This window comes from Mauremys reevesii, linkage group 8 (genome assembly GCF_016161935.1).
Source record: "Mauremys reevesii isolate NIE-2019 linkage group 8, ASM1616193v1, whole genome shotgun sequence".
Taxonomy (NCBI): domain Eukaryota; kingdom Metazoa; phylum Chordata; order Testudines; family Geoemydidae; genus Mauremys; species Mauremys reevesii.
Window position 1 is genome coordinate 88,416,691 of NC_052630.1, and position 13,876 is coordinate 88,430,566.

General features: G+C 39.8%; 1 long non-coding RNA gene across 1 annotated transcript in view; it reads right to left on the reverse strand.

Annotated features, from left to right (window-relative positions):
• Nucleotides 1-3,309: 3,309 nt before the first annotated feature.
• Nucleotides 3,310-13,876, reverse strand: part of LOC120370950 — a 43,803-nt gene continuing 33,236 nt past the window's right edge. The window contains exons 2-3 of the long non-coding RNA XR_005584079.1: nt 7,531-7,639; nt 3,310-4,024 (exon numbers count right to left, since the gene is read on the reverse strand). This is a non-coding gene — a long non-coding RNA (uncharacterized LOC120370950). The remainder of the gene's footprint in view (nt 4,025-7,530; nt 7,640-13,876) is intronic.

Genomic DNA, 13,876 nt, shown 5'->3' on the forward strand with positions numbered 1-13,876 from the left:
GCAGGAGGCAAGGAGCAATGGATACATCTTTATTCAAAGGTTATTTTACTCACTGAATAGTTATTACTTTGAAAAATTACTGTAATTTAAAATCAGGCACTAGTCTATCTACATAGTTGTTTGTTTATACATTCCCTGGATTGCTGGCCAATGAGCTTCCAAATATATGTTTAACTTTTAGTTCATTGTTCCTTTAAAGTCACAGAGAATAAATAGAACTAAACTACCACAAATCTGGCAACATTTTATTCTTCTTTCGCCATGATCCTATATCGTCTCTATCTTCTGGTACCATTTCAACCCCGAATCACATCATAAATTCTTAAGAGACCCAGAAAAATACCAAGATGCGCTACATAATCTGACTAGAATATATAGAGAATATATTTAAAATTGTCTATAGTTTCTTTTCAGATCTAATAAAATATAGACTTGTGAAAGAAAGGCTGGAAAAAAAAAGGGATGTTACCAGTGACTGAGGAAGACATTAATTAGATTGACTTTCAGATGTCTTCTGGGAGGTACATAACCTTTCCTCTGACTCAGACAGTACTTAAAGAAAAGCAGAACATCCTATTCTCTCAGAGAGAGTAGGGAATGTGAAATTACTGAGGGCTTCCTTCAAAGCCAAAGTAGAATTGATCCCACTAGTCCCAATTCTACTCTGTTACATTTGTGCAGCTTCACTGACACAATATTGTCCACCCCAAACATTCATGAGTCAGGCAGCAAACATCATGAGATTGGCTTTAAAAGCCTACATTTAGGATTCTTATTGTCTTCTGGGTTTTTATAAGTATCAGAACTTATAAAAGATCTAATTACATTCGAAAGTAACTTTTAAAGGACACTATTCAAAGTTTGTAGGACACGATCAGCCATAGAAATCACCTAGCAAGCATATAGGACATAATTGCTTTGTCATAATAGGCCCAATCCTGCAGTACCATTGGAACCTGCTCTCGCTGAAGCCAATGGCAAAACTCACTTTGCCTTTAATTGGGAAGGATCACATTCATAATGTCATAGGACTTCAGGTTGCACAAAGAACACAAAATCAGGTCAAGTGTTCTAGTTAGATTTGCACAGATATTGTGGGGGTGGAAATCTTGAACTATGTTGACCATTTCTAAACTGAATTTGATTTACTGTATTTCAACACAGTTCACTTTTTGCTAACATTTTCCAAGCAAGTTTTTGTTTGCATGAATATTTACGGAAAACAGAAGTCAACAAGTATTTGTCAGAATTCACCTTGCAGCCATCTTGAGGCGTTGTTTCTAAACATTAGTTTGTCGGTCCAGGAATAGAAACAATACAATGTGATTTCTCCAGTTGGATGCTGAGCTAAATGTGACCAATCGCACAACACAAATGTTGAATATCAAATAGTTGTGGGAAAAGTCAGTGCAAACAGTTCACAAGCAGTTGATAGTCTGAAACTTGTTCCCACTAAGCATTTTACCTTTATGAATTTCTTCACAAGACAAAATAGTTTGACAGTCTATTTGCAAATACATTGTGAACCAAAAAGAGGCCTAAATTAACTGGCATACTTATTAGCTGTGAATTGCTTGGCCACCTGTCATGCTAGTAAATTGCACATACCAACGATACAATCCAACTGAAGAATCAAGAAGGAAAAGTTTTATTAATGTATACGCTAGCTGGTGCACAGACAATCCCTGAAGAGTGAATGAAGTCGTTTAAGGAAGGTTCCTACAGGTGTTGGTCTTGATCAAAACAAATAAAATCAACATCATCAAGTTCAACCTAAAGAATATCATTCCTGATTCTGTAAATGTAATTCTGTTACTGTAGCCTGGAAGGTCTGTTGAGCAATAAACTCTGCTGCCTACACCACCACCCCAATTCAGTTGAGGAAGACAGAAAAAAAACAGTAACTTGCACAAAACAAAGTTACATGCAAACAATCACTGGAGGTTCTGTAGAGCAGTTAGCATCACACCTATGTTTGCCCCAGTAATTATGCAAACAACAAATTCAGCATAAAGAATGCCAATCTGGGTTACTCGGAATGTAATTCCATCTTTATTTCAGACCCAACAGCAATCAATATCAGCATCTCTCTTTAGGCAATATTCTTTTGGGGGTAGGGCTTGCAGAGGACATACATGGTGAGAAGGGTAGTATTGCTGGCCTCAAAAGTTCAAAAATGAGTCATACCAACCAGTCAACCAAGATTGCATCCCACCCCCCAAAAAACTTGGGAATTTTAGAAAAACTAAGCATTTTTTGTCTGTTTTCAAATTCTTCCCCTGTCCAGCCCCCAGCATGTGTTGCCAATTTATTGTGAGAAAATAGATTTTGGCTGCCGTACTGCCCCATCAATTAATTTTCTGCCTCACTCCACCCCACACCAACTCTTCAGTCTCAGAATCAAATCAATTAATTGTGTGAACCCAGCCCCCACATCTGCCTCAGGCCCGAGCCTGGGGTTACTATCTCTGAGACACACACACACACACACACACACACACACACCTGGGATGATACTGAACCCACAAAACTGGACAGCTGTGTCTAAAAAGGCATACGCTGGGAATCCTGGGAAACCCTGGACAGGTGGCAACCACAACTCAACTCCGCCCACCCAGCCATACCTCTGCACCTCTGCCCTCAACAAAACTTCTGCTGCTCTTGCACCTGTGGAGTTTCTTCACCCTCTCTTGGCTGGAGGGCTGGAGGGAGGGCTGTGCCAGGAGATCTTCACCCCAAGCCTGGGTCTTCTTCTACCCCTTCCCAAATCTGGCAGCACACAGAGGAAGAGCAGATCACAGGTGGTGAAGGAGGGAGGGGCAGAACTGCCCATAACTGTTGAGCTTTTCCCCACCCCCTTCTCCACCCTCCTCCCACTCCCAACAACATCTCAGCTTCCCAGGGAGATGTTCCTGCCTCCTACAATGCCTGCCGCCTGCAGGTCAGTCAGAGGGGACTTTCTCCCTATGCAGCCAGAAAATTGCAGGAAGGCTTAAACTCCTTGCATCCTGGTGACACTGGTTCCAGAAGGGTTTAAAAAACCCATTACGCAGAAGGGTTGGCACCAGTGGAATGCAGAATTTTAAGCTAAATCCACAAGGATTTCAAATCTTAGTAAACTACCTCTGCATGTTATCTCCTCTCACTGCTTTTCCTATTCATGTATGCTTTAAGTGTACAGCCAGACTGGAGGCTTAAATAGGTTTGTCAAAATGGTTTTCTTTACTTTTTGCTGATGCCCTGCAGATACACCTCAGCATTTGTTTTGCTCCAGGTATTAGATAATAAACAGTAGTATGGTTTGGGGGTCTTAGCACAGATCTGGGATCCAGGATCTCGAGTCCTACTCCCATTTCTCACGAAGATTCACATAGGGTTCAGTCATGAGTCCTCTTGCACAGCTGTGCAGCAAAGTAAAGGAGTGTAAGGAGCCCACTTAGGGCTGGTCTTCACTACTGAGGAGATCAACGCTGCTGCTATTGATGCAGCGGGTGTCGATTTAGCGTGTCAGACCTGCTAAATTGATGGCAGAGAACTTGCCGGTTGACCCTGGTACTCCAGCTCCCGAGAAGAGTAAGGTAGTCAACCAGAGAGTGTCTCCCATTGACTCAGCACAGTAAAGACACCGGGCTAAGTTAACCTAAGCTACATCAACTCCAGCTACATTATTCACCCCTGTAGTGAAAACAAGCCCTTAGTCTCCTGTGGTGCCAACCCACATCACCGGAGCTAACATATGGGAGAGAGGACCTACTGCCAGGCTGCTGCTGCTACTCCGGATTAGGTGGGCAGGAACAGCTGAAGCCAGTTCAGGTGGAGGGAAGTGAACTGTGCCAGGAAAGAAGGTTAGCGTAGCAGACTCCTCACCTGGAGCAAGAGAGCTGCACCCAAGGGCAGACCCTGGTATCTGCCTTGCCACTGGAGAAGTGCGGTCCCCTACTTCCGCTTGCTTGGGATGGATTGTTACAATCCAGCTCTTGGTGATCTTGGTCATCTCTCAAGCTCTCGGTCTCAGTTTCTCCATCTGTAAAATAGAGTCTATGTCACATACCTCCCGTACAGGAGCACTGTGAGGGCTTAGAAAGGCATTTTGAAGATGAAATTGCTGTAAGAGCTGTGCAATGTTATTTAAAGACCTATAAATAAAATGTTTGTGCTGACAGGTCTCGAAAGGGAAAAACAGCAAGGTGTGTTCCTCAACAAATAGTTTAACAAAAAGTTACTGTAAGAGAACATCAGGAAGTAGGCAGAAAAACTCCCCATTTTGGGATAAAACCTGGTCCCCCAAGACCTGACCCAACCTTCTCAAAGGTTTTTGCCTGCCTTTGGGAGGCAAAGGAAACAAAGAGTCTTATAGCCCTTCTCATGAAGGCCTAAAAAGGGGGAAATTGATCAGAAGCTAACCCCAATCCACCAGAGACTCAGGAGAGTCCCGCAACCCTATCACCGGATTTGAAACCTTAAAGCACTGTGTTCTTTACAATGTCTTCCTCTAAAAACAGAACTGAAGTTGGCACTGCTGGTTTACGAACCCTTTAGTAGTGCAGGCTCTGGTTATCTGCCCAGGAGTTCCTCTTTGCATTTAAGTCTGATGAGCCTCTGGCTACATCTACACTACAGCCCGGATCGATGCTCTGAGAACGATCCACCGGTGGTCAATTTAGTGGGTCTAGTGAAGACCCGTCAAATCGACAGCAGATCGCTCTCCAGTTGACCCCTGTACTCTACCCCTGATGAGAGGAGTAAGACAAGTCGACAGGAGAGTTTCTCCTATCGACCCCCCACATAGCTGGAGTTGCATAGCATAGGTCGACTTACAGCAGTAGTCTAAACATAGCTTCTGCATTCACACACCACCTGCCTTTTAGCCACCACCATGTCACACTACAGGGGCATAACAAGAGGGAGGTTGCGGGACTCAGCCATCGCCCTTTGGCCCTTGACTAGAGCTGGGTGGCATAACAGCAGAGACCCTTCTCTGGAGGCATAATGGGAGGCAATTGGGCTAAATTTGAGTGGGATTCTGACCCTGGCACTTCTTGGCTGCCAGTGCAACAGGAGTGCAACTAGAACTACCTCCCAGTCTCCCAAAAGCAAAAACAAATCCATGAAACAATCTTTCCCAAATGGAGTTTAACACTAACTATTATGAATGCATTTTATAATGCTCGGCACTATGCAAGAGACAAAATGAAAACAGCCCATGCCCCATAGTTCAAAATTGTGACCAGGAGAAATGGGATGAAATGAAAACATAGGTGAATATCAAAATCTATTAAATTTAAAATTAGACTGGACAACTATGTTGTAAGGAATAACCCTGCACTGACAGGGTCATGGAAAAGATGACTTAATAGGTCTCTTTCCATCAGTATGGAACTTCTGTGGTTTTTTACTTGGGCAGGAGTAAGGTAATCAGTGAAGTTATGGCTAGATGTAGCAGGATTATGAGGTTAGAACTAGCTGTAATAGGATTGTCTTCTTCACCATGCTAATGGTTTTCATGGAGCAACAAAGAGAGTGAGTGAATGAGCGAGAGACAAGCAGATAGACACATGAGGGGAGAACAGGAGATCATCTCTGCCTATCATTATGAGACACACAAAACAGAGATTATTGGACATTTGTGACCTTGTGTAACTGTATTCTTATATCTCCAACCTACCCAATCTCAACATTTTCACAAGACTGATTATGGCTATTACAGAACATTACAATCAGCAGAAAACATGTTTTGACAAGCTTTCAATACCAGGTGCAGAAAGGTAATGGAAATGGTAGCGCTATATAAATATTTTTCTTACAAAGTTAAAAAACATCTGCTCTGACTTTCCTCAGTACTGTAATAATAATAATCACCGTCTCCCTAGACATCGGTTTCAATGGATTAAGAAGTCATTTGCAAAAAGACATGCCCGTGTTATTCTTGCCAACATATTTCTGTTATAAGCATTACAGGTAAGGCCCTCCATCTGAGATATCTACATTTGAGAAATGGTATGTGTTCTGGTTTTCCACTTTCAGTTATAGTGACCTTTTTTAGAGTAGAGAAAGTGTACAAAAGAAATGCAGAAAATGACTATACAAACAAAATAAAGACATTGAACAAAAGACAGATTTTAGACCCAAGTGTGGTTATATTCTGAAAAATGGAATTCTGGGAATGTTTATGATCTTTCAGTTATTTCCAGATCTTGTTCCATTTACAATGGAAAGGAGATTATATATGTAGACAGATACCGCAATCTCAGTTTGAGAGCTAAAACTCTGGCTTGTGTATTAACATTAATAGAGCCTGTCAAAATTATAGTGAATGATCTACTTGGTGAATTTTGCCTTTTTTAACCCCTTCTATTAAAGAGCCATTTGTGAACTGGTGCTGATTTCTGAAATTATTATTATCTACAGGTATTTGCAAAATAGTTTATGCAAAACAAAATTTCAATTTTGTGCATTTGCAAACTATACACTTGAACCATTAACTATTCCTGGGGTGCATCACCTAAAATCACATGGTAAGGATCACTGAAACTTTATATAGCATATAATATGATAATAATAGATTCTCTGTTCACATGTAAATAAGGATGGATATTTGTGGGAAAAACAGCCATTCCCTTAACATTGGTGCAGACAAACAATTCATGTGAATGTTTCCCAGTAGCTAATAATAAGGGCTATGAATGGTCAAACCAAACAACCATTCAGCATTCAAACAAATGTTTGGAGACCCAGTTTTTGCATTATCTGACCAACTCAAATTTCTAGCAATACTGATTCTTCAATCAGATCTTGATTAATAACTTTGTTGATATATGAACCAGAAAAAAATAACGTATGCTTTTGTAGCAGCATTGACTCTGCAATTCAAGTGAGTCAAAATACCCTGGAATATATTACAAATAGCTCCTTCTTAGACAACTCATCTACAACGTCCCATTGAAATCATGGTACAGGATCAAGCAATTTTTCTGACCCTAATCACACTTGATATGTTCAAGCTTTTACACATGCCAACCTTAATGGCTTTGATTTGCCAATGATCTTTGCATAGGCAAAGCCCCATTTTAGTCAGTGGGGCTCTGTACAGATGCAGGGGTCCATTGATGTGGAATTGATTACACAATTAGCATAAAGGTGACTAGTCCATCTCAGTGGACTAGTAGCTTTGTGCCTTGGAAGGTGAACATGATTTTAAAATCATGGCAAAAATGATACACAGTAAAAATGTTCATTAAGTTGCAGAAGTACAACTTAAGTGCTTAGATGACACGACTCAATAGATATAGTTAGATATATTTTATATCTACAGAGTGGTTGAAATTAAAACCTAAGGAGTTTTGACAAATGACATTTAGTTTTTAGTAAAGAACAAGTCACTATTTTCATGCAAACATTTTCTATTCAATATATTAATCATACTGCATGAATTAGTATTGTAATTAAAAAAGTGTCGCAATCTTGATCATTCTTTTAAGTTTAAATTTCAAAGGATAATCTTTAAAAGCCTTAAAGATGTTGCATACTTACTAAAAAGTATGTTTTAAAATTTAAATGTTTCAATGTGCTGTAATTCTTCATCTTCACAGCTCATGGAAATCTCAGCTTGGTTTTCCTGGAACACTACCATACTCCCTGCCTATTACAAAGGAGAAGAACCTCTATTATTTCTTTATTTCAGTAAATTATATGCCTTGTATTGAGTAATAAATGAGAAACCTGAGTAAATTACTACCATTTCAATGGACAAAAAATTATCTGTATTAATTCTTTAGTAGTTCAATAACAAATGAAACTGACTGATTTGAGTTTCCCCCATATTTCTTAACAAATCCAATTAAAGAGGTTATAAAATTTTAAAAGCTGGATTTAATACAGGAAAAAATATTAGAGGACTGAAAAATAAATCTAAAAATTCTAAAGTGCCTATGATGCAATAAAATATAAAATTCTTTTGAACCATTTATACACCATAATGCTATCATTTGACACAGCTTTTTCATATAAAACCATTGTTACTAAGCTAAGAAAAAAGGATTTGTTTAAAATCCATAATATTGCTATGCCTGCATATCTTTATTAATTAGAGCTATCATAGTCTTTGGGAGGAATTTAAGTTTCTTATGAAAATAAGATACTAGGTACCTAATCCTGCTCCCATTGAAGCCAATGGGATTCTCCCATTGACGCTAATGGGTTTTGGATCAAGCCTTATGGGTGAGAGTCTGCTCACATTGAAGAAAATGGCAAAATTCATATTGATTTCTGTTGTACAGAATCAGGCCCTGATAGCACTTGCCAGAATAAGGAAGAATGGAGGGTCTCTGTACAAGATACTGTATCTGAATCCTACAGTGCAATATTCTTGCTAGTCCAAGAGTAAACCTCTCCTGAGCAGAGACCAGCAGTGGTTATGAACACTGGTTCCTCAAGGAGGACGAAGAAAGCCCATCACATTTTTCACTTGTAACCTAGCATAGGTTTCAAGCTCAATTTCTAGAAACAGAGACTAGTGCTTTAGACTATTACACTATTATAGGAACTTCAGCACCAGGAGGCCCTTGTCATTTCAAGGTCCTCTCTGTACAACCACATGATCCCATTGCAGCTCCAAAGATCTTATAACTGAAAGCCTTGGTCTTGCAAAGATTTATGCACATCCCCAACGTTGCACACTGCATCATCCCATTGGTTTCATTGAGACGATTCAGAATATGCGAAACTATGTGCAGATGTAAATCTTTGTAGGATTGGGACTAAATTAAGATGAACAACTAGTGGGTGAAATACATGGTGGGAATCAGGGAGGTAGCTGGAGGGTAACAGTGATAACAACACAAGAAAGATTAATTAGAAATCCTTATTGGCCTGCTGCCAACACCAGCTGAGGTGCAAGAAGTTGGGATTATGACATCATCCTTGCTCCTCCTGGAATTACTCTTCTGGGGCTGCACTAATTACTCCCCCCAGCCCCTCATTCCTTAGCACTATAGCCAGATTTTGGCTGCCCCCTTCACAAATGTACCGGGGTGGGGGGCAAAGGGCTCCCCGTATCTTCTCCACCTTGCCCCAGTAAACCAGCATCTGGTCCCTAAGGGGGAAATGATGATTACTTTTTCCATGGGGAAAATAAATCACTCACATTATTGATAACTAACTCAAAAACAAGATACTTGGTTAGTAAGATGTATGAATTTGTTTCACACTCACAAACATGTTAGAATGAAAAAAATTCTTGTTTTGGAAATTATTTCACTGGGTTCCTTTATCTTGGGGGACCTGTCACTGTGCACAGGAAATAATGAAAATAAATCCCATGGCATTTTTAAATGGTGCCACGCGAAAGGTGGGCCCTAAATACATTTGTACAATTAAAGCTGACAAGACCCAGGAGGAGAAAAGATGAGAAAATGGAGAGGTGGATTGAATCTTTGTTTTGCAGATAGTTAAGTGTTACTCTTTTCCACCTATGAAGAGCAAAAAACATACGTTCAGTCTGAATGGTTTTTATTTCAGAATAAAGGAACAACAAGAGTCAAATCCCCTTGGCAAAACACAGTGCAGCCTAACACCCTACATCACTCTGCTTCATAAAAATGGAAGTTGATCCTTCAGACAGCAGGCTCCATAAGGTGCCAAGGTATTGAATGCTGAAAACAGTTACACAGCTATATATAGAACAGTTAGTCCAGGGAGGCTAGCTTAAATCAATACTGGTTAAAGAGATATTTCATATGCAGTAGTCAAATATAGTTATGCAGCAAAGCCCTTTAAAAATGCATCTCTGATATGGTAGTAAGCCACATGTTAAAAATAAATTTCCATTACCCCAAAAGTTAAAATAGAAAGTGACTCAAAATGAACGTAAGGGGAAACTGCCAAGTTTCATCTGACTGTTTCAAAGCTGCAAATTTCACATGATTTTTGTGGAACCCATAATGTACAGAAATGGGCATATATTCTCTGAACATTTAGTGAACCTTTCGGCACTGCTTTCAGAGAGGTAGCCCTGTTAGTCTGTATCAGAAAAAAAAATGAGGAGTCCTTGCAGCACCTTAGAGACAAAAATTTATTTGGTCATAAGCTTTCGTGGGCTAAAACCCATCTCAGATGCATAGAGTTGAAAATACAGTAGAGGTATAAATACACAACATATGAAAAGATGGGAGTTGCCTTACCAAGTGGGAGGTCAGTGCTAACAAGCCAATTCAACTTCCAACTAGGTTGCTAACATTTAGGGGGCAGCGACCGCGGCGGCCGGACCTTCCGCCGCCTCTGTCGGGGGCAGCATTTCAGGCACAGGACTGTCCGCTGCCTAGGGCGGCAAAAAAACTGGAGGCACTCCTGCTAACATACTTTGAAAAATCCTTATAGTCTTGAACTCTACTGGCCATAGATTTCTCCTTGTGTCCCTTTGCATGCCTTATCAAATTTCTACAATTCCTTGCTTTTGATTTATATTCATTACCATCAACTTCCCCTTCCTTCCATTGGTTATATTTTATGTATAGCTGCCTTCTTTCCTCTTCTAAGCCACAGCATGGACCATGCTAACGCATTTCATTTTTAAATGTGCTTAGTTTGAAATATTAACGATTTACTCATTCTCAGTTCAAACTCCTATTTATTTCCTAGACCAGTAGCAAATTGATTTAAAATAGGCACTTTTCTCCAGCTGGGGCAGTCCTTTCCCTTTAACAAAAAAATAATTCCAAATTTTTTCCCCATTAGTGCTATTATAATTGTTGCCAATCTCATTATTACTCATTCAGTATCATACTGGCTGTACAATACTGAAGCAAGCATTAGAATAAGTGCTCCATCAAGAGTCAGAACTTTACATTTCAATGATGAACTATGAATCCATCAAGAATTGAGGATAGAATGTGATGCTTCTCAGTTCGGATTACTATTACTGTATACAGGCATGACCTAATGCCTGCCGTCTTTACTTAGGCCAAATTCCCACTGAAATAAACCTTTTACTCCAAGCATAAGGAAGAGATACATAAGCAGTTTAAAATAGTCTGCATAACTTACATCAGAATAATGTGTGTTTTCATGGAAAAAAGATTGATAGGTTATGGTTTATGTAAGATGGCAGAATCCCCAGCCAGCTCCAAACCAAAAAACAAACACACACCACTATCCACAGAGTCAAAAAGTCACCCCTCCTGCTGTCTGATTTATTAACAAATGTGTGATTCCAAAGTAACTCCAGCCATCTCTTTAATCTTGGCTGTTCTTAGGAAGCCTACCCTCAGGACCTATCTGATCCTGACTCTGGTTCCATGTGCTAGAGAGCTGCTCCCACCTCCTGTATATTCAAGGTGAAGTCCAATGAATCATATCTGTTCCAAGGAGTGTCAACCTGCAACTCCATTCAGGGTTCCAGCACCTGGTCTCAGAGTGTGTCACCAGGAGAAACCCAACACTCTGGAGCGGGCCTGATCCTGTAGCCACTACTAATGTGAGTGGTTGCAGAGAACTCAATGCAACTACTCATCTGTGTAAGGACTAGTCATGCAAGGAAGAGTTACAGAATGGGGAGGCTCTTCATTTATTAGCTGAAGTTTAAATCTTCATTACAACATTGTGAGCAAAGTACCATTTTCTTATAAAGGACCCACTGAATCCTGCTACAACAGCTCCTGAGACTTCCCAGGCAGCAGAAAAAGGAAATTTAAAAAATGCAGGAATAGTGCATTAAGAGGTAGAGATGGGAAAACCAGATCTGATAAAATAAGGACCATGTCCCTGAACCTCTTTCCATTTTTAGAACTGAACTAGAGCATAAGGATTTATGAAAATCTGAAATGCTCAGACAAGCTTTCCTCCACCACCGCCATCTGCCTTTGTACTGTCAAGTTCCAGCAGAAAGTGGAAGTGCCGACATGTTGCATTGGCATTTCCAGCTACCATTAGAAGCAGAAGTGCTGGAAATCCCACAAGATTAGTTTACAGATTCAAGAGATTCAAATAGCTCACATAAAGTACCAGAAGTGTTTGATGCTTTTCCAAATTCTATCACCATACTATTCAAGACTGGCTTTATCACTACTAATGAATAAGAAGTCTTTGCCAGGCTTCATGGAGGCCATCTGAAAGAGAATAACCCACCTCTTGGGAAAGGCAAAATATGAAAGCCAATCATGGTCTAATAAGGCACTTAATATAGTAAGATCTCCCAAAAATATAACAATTTCCTCCCATCTGTCTCACTGGCCACATAGCTCAGTTTCTGACCAGCGTTGCATGTAGCCCATTTTGAGTGGAGGGTCCTACTGTTAGAGCTGCCTTACACCAAAAGGCACTTAGCTACTTCTTATGATTGTCTGAATGAAGGATGGCTATCACACCAACCAGCAACCAGGTTTCACCTAGCCTCCATTATACCAATACATACTCTTTGATTCAGGTCTTCAAGAGACAAGATGCTGCATGAGGCACCAGCAGTAATTTCCTCAAGATCTTCTTCCTAGGCCAAGCTAGAGTGAAAGCATTCCTTAGATCTCTATGGACAGTGTTAAAAAAAACTAGATGAACCTAGATTAATGATCCCAGGGTAAAACTAATTTGGATGCTTTCTCAACTTGAGCCTTTCTAGTTCACTGCATAGAGTTTACTGGATGCCTTGCAATATAATAAAATAAAAGGGCTTCCACGTGTTGGTGAATTAAATGGCTAGTTGCAAAACCTATTTCCTAGGAACTGAGGATTATTTACTACATTGTGACCTTATTCAGAAGGCCAAATTGTTACTTAATTTTAAGGCATTCTTAAAGCAAAAAATCTGGTGCCCATGTTCAGGAAGATGGTAAAAGATCAGTGCACCTAAATATTTCATGGCTGTAGAGAATTACTGTTTCATTATCTGCTTCAGAGACTCTTTATAGTAATTTCCATCTCCTTTATTAACAGACTAATAAAAACTGTTCTATGTAGTTAGAAAAATGGCCTGGGTCCCACTTACATGAATGTAGCTTGTTAATGAATACCAGTTCTTATTTTGCCCTTTATAGCCCCTTACATTTCATTCCTGGATTATCTAGATTAGATATATCTTTACATGGGTAACTCATGTGAACAATACCTTTTAGAAAATAATGGAACAGATGGCACTGTTCTCAGTGACAGTGGCACTACCCTTTATGAAGAACAGATGTGTAACTGAACAAACACCACACTCAAATTGCATAGTGACTGACACCAGAAGGATTTAAAAAGCTATTTCAGAGCTCTTGAAGGAGGATACATTAGCCACACTACTCACCAGTCTTTTGTGCTTCAATATCATGCCATGGCCTTTTGTTTTGACTACATTTTTTAAATATGGCTTTATATGGAACAAGTTAAATTTAAACCTTTGTAATAAATGTCTCTGGAGAAGTCATTAATTTAATTGGGCCAACTGGGCAAGTAAATGGGAATTTTGCTTGAGTAAGAAAGTTAGCTAAGGACCTCAAGATTCAACCCATATCATAGAAATGTAGGTCTGGAAGGAGCCTCAAGAGGTCCATCCTCCTCATGTTGAGGCACGACCAACTATACCTAGACCATCTGTGACAGCGGTTTGTCTAACCTGTTTTTAAAAACCTTCAATGATGGGGATTCATCAACCTCCCTTGGAAGCCTATTCCAGTGTTTAACTATCCTTAGAGTAGATATTAAGAAAAATTTCTAACTCAAAATCTCCTTTGCTGCAGACTAAGCCCATTACTTCTTTTCCTGCCTTCATTGGATGCAGAGTAAAATTAATCACCGTCCTCTTTATAACAGCCCTTCATACATTTGAAGATATATGTCCATCCTCAATCATCTCTTCTCTAGACTAAACATACCAGTTCTTTCAATCTTTCCTCACAGGTCATGTTTT